This window comes from Rutidosis leptorrhynchoides, chromosome 2 (genome assembly GCF_046630445.1).
Source record: "Rutidosis leptorrhynchoides isolate AG116_Rl617_1_P2 chromosome 2, CSIRO_AGI_Rlap_v1, whole genome shotgun sequence".
NCBI classification, from domain to species: domain Eukaryota; kingdom Viridiplantae; phylum Streptophyta; class Magnoliopsida; order Asterales; family Asteraceae; genus Rutidosis; species Rutidosis leptorrhynchoides.
In genome coordinates this window covers 620,669,476-620,679,298 of record NC_092334.1, presented here as the reverse complement: position 1 = coordinate 620,679,298, position 9,823 = coordinate 620,669,476, and the positions used below count along the sequence as shown (strand labels likewise).

The 9,823-nt window shown below is 32.1% G+C and overlaps 1 long non-coding RNA gene across 2 annotated transcripts; it reads left to right on the top strand.

Moving 5' to 3' along the window:
• Positions 1–262: 262 nt before the first annotated feature.
• LOC139893549 (uncharacterized) lies at positions 263–2,139 on the top strand. 2 transcript variants are annotated; one of them, XR_011774590.1, is made up of 4 exons: positions 263–666; positions 786–854; positions 1,003–1,108; positions 1,507–2,139. It is a non-coding gene; the product is annotated as an uncharacterized lncRNA (long non-coding RNA). The 2 variants fall into 2 exon arrangements; XR_011774589.1 differs by having other exon boundaries at positions 263–854.
• The last annotated feature ends 7,684 nt before the right edge of the window (positions 2,140–9,823 follow it).

Genomic DNA, 9,823 nt, shown 5'->3' with positions numbered 1-9,823 from the left:
CATAACTGCGTTCACCAGGTTCGATTTTCATGATATTTTGCACTGATTTTGCTTGATTTAAATTAAAAGTATATGTATTTTTTGAATTCAATTTCGCAATCGATGTTGTTGAAGTTATATACAATCGATTTTATTGGTTTTTTTATTGCAAACTAAATTTACGATCGATTTTGATAGAGTATTAGTCAAGGCTTATGGGTAATGTATAATTTTTGGTTTCTTCAGTGATGTTCGTATTCTACATCATAGACCTCAGGTATGTCGATTTTGCTGTCTTTTTTTAAACTGAAATTGAAATTAGGTCTCGTACGATTGATTTAGATAATGATACTGATTTAATTTGATTATTATAATTATTATTATCGATTGTCGATATTATTTTTGCTCAAATAATTGGTATTGGGGTAGTTGATTTTTCAATCGTTTTTTAGGGTTACTGTCATTTTAATTACATATTTAGATATATTGTTACTGATCTTTATGTGTAAAGACGACCCAAAGCAGCCTCTTAAGAACCTGATGAAGAGTCCGAGTTAACTGTTTGCACTTAAAGTTTTAAGCTAGGAAAAATTACTAGCTTTGAGTTTTTTGAATGGGTTTAAGATCGTAATCCGGACCATTACCGAAATAAAGATCGTTGCAGCTTAGTTATGGATTATGATATAGGTATCGTGTTGTTGATGCAGTTTAGTTATTGATAACTATAAACATCTTTGTTTATGCTTTGAACTTAGTTTTTTTTAAGACAATATGTGCAACTTTAACTCTTTGAACTTAATGTTTAGGTGTTGCGGATATGAAATGGTCTAAAGGTAAAGGTGAAGCAAAGAGAGTGAACGTCAAGCCTCTTGATGGTAAGTTAAGATCGATCCCAAATTTTATTCGATTATTTTACCCCTGTATATCATTCAAGCCCGTGGTTGTAAAGCCGTGATGTTTTGTTGAGTAAGAGGTTGATATGCCATGAGGAGAAATTAATGATGTGTGATATTTATTTTACAGGTTTGATAGCAAGAGATTTTGCACAGATTGCTGAAAGAATGTTATCTGTGAGTCTAAGGAGCTAAAAGAACTTAAGCCCATGAGGATAAATCAATGATGTGTGATGGTAATGTGCTCTTTTCTTCATCTGTAGGAACATTTTTTTACGTTTATCACCGACTCTTCATTTAGACATACGTGTTCCGATTTACTAATATTCTATAGGTTCAATATTTTATTGTTTCATGTTCTTATTTCCTCCGTTAGGTAGAAAATGGGTAAGTTGCACAACGAATGTTAAAAGTCACTTAAATTACTAATTATCTTTAATGAATACTAAGGTAGAAAATGATGTGCATGTCTGATTATTATTTAGTGAAACATTTGTCATGTGTGATTAACTATAGTTTATATTTATGATGATTTTATGTATTTACGTCACAGATGATGATTTCAAGTGACTATAACTAACGTAAGTAGGACTCGTGATATGGCGGATGTGATTAATGGTACATTAACATTTAGGCGCGGGGATGCTCTCTTCCGGTTAAACTCATACTATGTCAGATCAAGTTTGTTCTCTTCAGTGGTTGTTGTTATAATCGCTCTCTTCATGTAACTGTACCACAACAAACTTAAGGGTGAGTTCTGCTTAATAACTTCACAACAATGTCAAGTTTTTTGGTTCCAAATTACTGTTGCAATGTTGAAGTGTAGCAGTTCTTCAAGTACATTTTTCAGCACCGCTGCTGTGATATGGTATAGGGGTGTGACACAGAATTTCACTTTTGCATGAGGAGAAATCGAGATCAAACGGTTTGGTCACAACTATTGTATTAAAAGTGGAATGGATTTTTATAACGATTGGAACCGGAACTGAGGAGGAGTCTACTTGCCTTCGTCACAACTTGATTCTGAAAACTGGGTACCATGATTATGTACTGGATTAGTACACGTGAAACTTGTATTCCTCACCTTTTTGAAGAAGGGATTTAGTTGTTTGTGTTCAACTCACCCAGTTAGTTTTGTAAAACTAATTAGTTGGTTTCGTGATGTTAGAAAGACCATTGTAGTGATGTGTCTTCCAACTTGGATTGAATTTTTAGGGAGTTTATGTAACTCAATTTTTGGATTCATATAATGGAATGATTAATCAAAATGAGTTTATCGCATCTGCTTAACCACTTTCTGAAGTTTTTGGTTTTGAAGTTGGCCTGTTAAAAAGTAAAAACCCATGGGTCACTCAGTTTCCTCTAGGTACTCTTTTGTCCCTTTTTGTAACTATCATTTGGTCGATTTTGGTTGCGTTTTTTTTAACCAACAAAATTATATTTATTCTTAAAAACATACAGCGTATGGTAATTCTAATTTTTAAACAGGTCAAACCAATATCATAACTGTTGGAACAACTTTTAATTTTGAAATAGCTAAAAGTGAGTTTCAACCAATATGAATAAACCCATATTTGAGCAGAACCCACACTATTAACCATATTGCCATCTTCAGAAAATATACAGAGTAATTCTAAAATTGTAAAGGTTAAAAATATTACTACTTGATTTCATGTTATACTCCTTCCAACCTCTGTCAGAAGTGGGTCGTACTGTTTAGCCACAAGGATAAACAGTAGTGTGACTATCACGTCTTTGACATTGTGATAATAATTGAGAATATGTATATCATTAACTGTGGCTTTACTTTAGCCACAAGAATCATTTATATAATTAGCTATTCCTAATTTACATAGCATCGCCTTCGCCTCATACAGTTTTACAGTAAAAAATTTTCTTACACTTTTGTGGAACTGCACGTGAAGGTACTGAATTTACATAACTATATACTTGGAGGTTGTATGAAACTCTTACTCAAATGAGCAAAAGTTAATTGAGAGGTTGCAAATGGGTGAGTTGACCCGAAAGACTTTTTTTTGTTTAAAGGTGATTACATATTTTACAAAATGTTTACAATGCTTATATAATATTTATTTCGGAAAAGGAGGGTCTATTCATTGAACTTAAAGTTTGGGCAACTAAAACTTGTTAGAGAGGTAAAAATACTAGCACGATCCCTTTGTGAATCATTGTTGGAACATCATTTTACTTGAAATTAAGAACCATGTATGTAATAATGTTGATTCTATTTACCGTTTTGAAGACATAATCTGATCAACTGAGGTTATATTTGTTTGAGCTATCACAATATATTGGGTTCAAGAATCTGATCAAATGAGGTTATAATGATATTGATACGTACACGGTTCAAGAATTACAGCTATGAGAATGCAATTCACCAGATATTATCATTACATATGTCATTTTTTTCGTCTAACATAATTCTTCATCAACTGATCATTTGGTCACAATGTTTATATTTACCACAAAAACTCATATTACAAAATGAGTTAGACGAATGTGCACCATATACTCCGTAATAATATATATAACGTGAAACAAGATATGTCAAATTACTGATATAAAAATAAAGTGAACGTTGTGATCTACGTACTTATAAAATTTATTACAATCTATATGAATAGACTTGACATATTTCGTTACATCATCTAAACATGTTACAAAAAGTTTTATGTGTAATCCCGCGAAGCCGCGGGTTATAAGCTAGTTAATATTAACATAAAAACAAAAATAATCAACTCAATGTTATCACAATTTTGATATAATGTATTACTACTAATCATGTTGTTACCATGTTTTTAGCTTCACTTTCACGCATATTAATCATTGATTACTACATTTATATTCATATTATTATTGTTATGCATGATATATGTTTCTAGATCCACCTTTTGTAGTTAGGTATTTATATATATTGCTTAGATACTACCATATCAAAAACACATAGTAAGATTTTTAGCCATTTATGTGATCTATTCTATATCTATATATCTATATGCAATTTAATTTTTTTAACAGCGATTAACAGTTACTGACGGGAGCTCGAACGCGTCAAACTCACTCACCGATCATTTCATTTGTCAAACTATTACAGTCCTACCGCTCTTCAAGAGGAAACCTCCACAACGAATCGATACGAGTATCCCATGTGGTAGTTAAAAACTCTTCGGGTAAGGTTCAAACGCAAGACGTTCGCAACCCCCGAGCTCCATAGAATGTGCAGGTAATATCAAGAAAATTTTTGCAGCGAGTAGGAATCGAACTCCTGACCACCCATATAGGAAGTCAATCACCACCATGTATATACATTTTAAGATGCCCGTTCCACATCTTCCTTTAGGTATGTATAGTTTTATTTTTCGTACTTATTTCTATCCGTTTTGTTTATGTCATATTGACTAGAGGTTCTTTTGAAAATAGTATTTCTGCCCTCGAATAGAGGTAAAGTTGACTTTTTCTAACTGCGGGTAAAAACGATTTATTTACCCGGGATGGATAAAATGATTTTTCTTTTTATTCGTATGTAGTGGAATGACTCTCTATACTTTACCTCATTATATTTTATTTTTGTGGGATTGAGTATTTGTTATTTAATTAGATAGGGAAAACCCTTTTTTTTTTTTTTTTTTTTTTTTTTTTACTTTTGTTGAAATTTTCTCACACATATTATTCATTTTCATAATTTAGATTTCAATTGACTACAAATTTAGACACCATAAGTACGGTGTTTAGATGGTTGAACAATTAATGAGACATTTGATATTGCTTAACTTAAGTAGTTAAGTAAAACTTGATATTATCCAAATTCAAGCAGAGCTCCGCTTGAATAAGTAATATTACCTCATAATCTAAACCGATGAGATTAACAAAATTATGTTCAACTTAGCTCGTTTAGATAACCTGTTAGATCTCTAGTCAAACGAGCTAATTGAGTAGAAAAAGTTGAACGAGCCTATATATTATATATAAAAAAAAATTGTATAAAGAACTTTATCTTGCAAATATAAACGATAAATTTATAACAACAACGCCATCAAATATAAGTGAGATCACATTAACTCATGACAACGCCATCAAATATAAGTGAGATCACATTAACTCATGATGTACGAGTATGAAATGATTTTATTTAGCTCGATTTCATATCCAAGCAACTTGATCTTAAAAATCTAGTAACAAATTAATCAAACTCATCAATATTTATCTGGAGTCCGATCGAATCAGTTCTACGTAAATGAAGATCTATCTTATACTTAATTACAAAACTGTTATGATGCAATAACTTTTTAAAAAAATCTACATGGCCAAATTTCAATTATTAGATGATTTTTTCTCAAATTAATCTCAACCCTTTAAAATAGGTATGACGTCATTTAAGAGTTCGATCAGCAGTTACACTTCCTAATTACATCTGTGCCCATGTCTGTGACGACTCGAAAATTTCCAACCAAATTTAAACTTAATCTTTATATGATTTCATGTTTCCGACACAATAGACAAAGTCTGTAATGTTGATGTTTCAAAAAATTTGTCATGTGTTCATGTAATCAATTACCCTTCGACAATTCCCGACGATTCACGAACCATTATGTGTAAATAAATATATAAATAAATATGTATATATATTAATTATTATAAATTAAAATATTATATGAGTTGATTAATTATGTAAATAAAATAATATATGATATTAAAATAAATTCATATATATATGTAAGGTATATTGAATGTATATTTATATGGTTACGAATTTATTTAGTAAACGATAATAGCACTCGTTTGTCAGTCGATCGATATTAATCAAGTTAACAACGAACTTATGTGATTTTAAAATAAACGGTGAATCGAAAATGAGTTCTATAAATTATAGACTTATTAAAAATGTATTTAGGAGCTGTTTATTAAATTTTAGAACTTTTTATATTTTACCCTTAAATGAGAGGGACAGTTGATGTAATTTTATTTAACAAATTAAGGATTGAATTTTATACCATAATGACCGAAATAAATAAAGATGATTAATTTAAAAATTTAGAATTTTTTTTTGATAACTTTTATTCGACACTAATTAACAACGGGGTACAAAATACCATTCTTATTTAAACCATCGGCACATAAAATCAAAATGAGAATGCTGTGCAGTCTATGACATCTCATTCACCACATGATGTTATTAAATTATTTATTAATAATTATTATTATATTAATATTATTATTAATTATTAGATTAGTTTTATAATATATACATTTACATTAGCAAATTTCTTTCATACTTCTTGAATATGTCAACCAGACTCAATCAAACCACATCACCAATCATGAATCATATAATTACTAGTTATTCAATTACAAATCACTTCACTTGTTTCATTAATAGTTATATCCAGTGCAATTCCAAATGAAATATATATGTTACTATTTGTGTTTTCTGTATCAAATGAATCTTTATCTTTATATACATCCATCTGTGATGACCCGAAAATTTTTGACTTATTTAAACCAATTCTCTATACGATTTATTATTTTAACACGTTAAACAAAGTCTGTTAGATTGAGTCTCAAAATTTTAGAACTGTTACATATATACAATTACCTTTGACTACTCTCGACGATTCATGAACAATTATATATATGTATATATATATGTACAAGTAAAAACGACTTTCCTACAGTAAAACCCTATTTGCTACAGTAAAAATTACTTTGCTACAGTAAAACACAATTTTCTACAGTGTAACACTATTTGCTACAGTGAAACCGTATTTTGCTACAGTGCTACAGTGAAAACGAGTTTGTTACACTATTTGCTACAGTAAAACACTATTTGCTACAGTAACACTATTTGCTACAGTAACCACTATTTGATGTCGACGAACTAGCAAACAAAAACAGAAAAGGCGGCCATGCGATCGCATGGCAAAAACACTGAAAACTCATGCGATCGCATGAGCTACAGTAAATCGAAAAGTACTATAAAAGGTCAGTTTTGCTCGACGAAATTTTTCATAATTATTTATGTACGTAAATTTTATATTTATAATTATAATTATAATTTTAATTTTAAGTTTAATAATAATAAAGTATATTTGAGGGTATTTTTAATTCGGGTTTCAAACCGTTTTAAAATAAGGAAATATTGGGTATTGTTCGGGGTATTGTTCTTGAATCCAAGACCAACCATACAGTCGTCTACCATCATTACGTCTACGCAATTTGCCTACAATATTGAATCGCAATATTGAACTGTGAGTTATAGTCTCCCTTTTTAAATGCTTTAAATATTTTTGGGCTGAGAATACATGCAATTTATTTTAAACGCAATAAGACACAAGTACATACAAAATTCTACACTGAGTTAAACCGAAAATCCCTTAGCTTTGGTAACTAGTAGCTGCCAGTACATAGGATATGGACTGGTGGGCGCGAATAATGGTATATGGATCCATAGGGCTTGACATCCCCGTCCGAGCTAGAGCGCTAGCCTTTTAACGGACGTATGTTATTTGAGTTTAAGACACGTTGGTTTGTGTGTATTAAAACGAATGGGGTAATTATCACTATAGCGTTAAGTTTAGTTACCAGGGTGCTCTGTTACGTAGAATCTATTGATAAACTTTTGATGAAATCTTGTGGTCTATCTTTATATATGTTTATGACTCGAGCAATTAAACCTATAACTCACCAACATCCGTGTTGACTTTTTAGCATGTTTTATTCTCAGGTCCTTAGAATGCTTCCGCTGTGATGTGCTTGTTGCCTGCATGGAGTCTCTCATGCTTTGTACAAAGTTTATTGCATTCAAAATAAAACTGCGTTGTGTAATAAATAATTGGACTATGATGTCAACCTGTAAATTAAAGACTTATGTATTTTGGGGTTTTGCTTATACTTAAGCACTCGCCCACATGTTTATAACTTTCTATGTTTAGAAAGTCACTTATTTTAATGAATGCAATATTTTATCAAAACGTATCATATAGAGGTCAAAACCTCACTGTGGAATCAATGATTAACGTGCCGCGTCAATAGCGATTTTGACGGGTCGTTACAGTTGGTATCCGAGCTTGAGGTCATAGGGAACCAGAAATTACATTATTGTGTTTAACTGGTAATTTTTAGGATGCATTAGTGAGTCTGGACTATGACCATATCTGTTTTTACTGATTTTTGCTTATTATTTGGTCAAAAACATTATATGTGATATATTTATATGCTAACGTAATTGTTGTTTCAATTATGTGATAGATGACTTCCTCTAATCCTATCATTTTGTACGACTCGGAATCGGACACTGAATCTATTCTATCCACAACTGAAAAGGGCGTTCCAATACCTATTAAAGAAGAAATTGTGTTAGCCGGGGAATCTCAACTACCGGTAAACCCAGAGGAGGTTCCAGCTCCACCCAGCTTTAGTTTTCCGGAGCCACAGTATCGTTGGCATGGACCCATGATCCCTGGAGTAAACGAGGATCGTCCATTTCTAAACAAATATGGACATTGGTCCAGATATACCGCCGACGGGCGGGTTGTGCCGATTACGCCTGGCAGATTTCGGTTCATGACCACCGGTACATATTCTTGCAGTTCGTCATCATATTCTCCTACACATGACTCAGACAGTTCGTCATCAGACGAGATCAGTAAGGAGGAGGATTTCGCTAATGAAATAAAAGAGATCACTAAGGAGAAATTCCAACTTGCTATAGATAATAAAAACAACCACAATAATAAAATGTCCTTAATTATTAAAAAAGAACAGGACCATTCGATCCGTAACCACCCTTATTGTATTAAACCCACTGAGGCAACGGGTACCTCAAAACCCCAACTAAAAATAAAATACACTGCCAGAATGTCTGTCGGACCATGTGCACACAAACAATTGGCAGAGAGAACCAAATGGGAAGAAGTTTCTGATAGTTCTGAATGAACGACCTCTCAACCATAAATCTTTCATGCGCTATTTTATTGCTTATGTGTGCTACTCTATCTTGTTATGTAAAATAAGCATATGTAAAATATCAGTATTGTATGGTATTGTATTATTTTGGTTTATTAATAATAAATGCATGGAATGATTATTTGTATTATTACTACTTCTTATTATTATTATTATTACATAATAATGTAGTAACTCGCTATAATTTTTCATAGTGGAATATTATTAGGATTTTAGTAGTTAATTCCTGGTACTAGCTATTATGTATGAACTTAACGGGTAGGTAATACCCTAGAAATAATTATAAAATGCTAATAAGAAGAAAAGGCTTTTATAATAATCGGTTCATATTATTAATATGCTACGATTAACTATTGACAACTCATTTTACCTATAATATTCTATATGATTAAATTATATCTGTTGTGTTTATTGAAGAAACATGTCTCAAATGTCGGATGCTGAGTTTGAGCAACTAGTCGAGAAACGTGTGAATGAAAGAATTGCTGCAACCGAAGCAGCAAAAGCAACAGCCGAAGCAGCAGCCAAAGCAGCAGCCGTAAACACAAATTCACGAAACGGATGCTCATACAAAACTTTTCAGGGATGCAAACCACAGACGTTTAGTGGAACTGAGGGACCAGTCGGTCTAACCCGATGGTTTGAAAAGATGGAGTCCGTTTTCAAAATCAGTAATTGTGCGAACGGAGACAAGTCAAAGTATGCTTCGTGCACGTTGCAAGATGGTGCACTTACTTGGTGGAACAATTATGCTAAAGCAGAAGGAATAGATACGGCATATGATATCTCTTGGGAAGAACTGAAAAAGATGCTAATCGAGGAGTACTGTCCTCGAAACGAGATCAGAAAAATGGAATCTGAGTTACGTAATCTGAAGGTTATCGGCGCGAATCTCAATAACTATGAAAAGCGTTTCATGAAACTAGCCTTGTTGTGTCCCGAATTGGTGCCAAATGAGAAACGAAAGA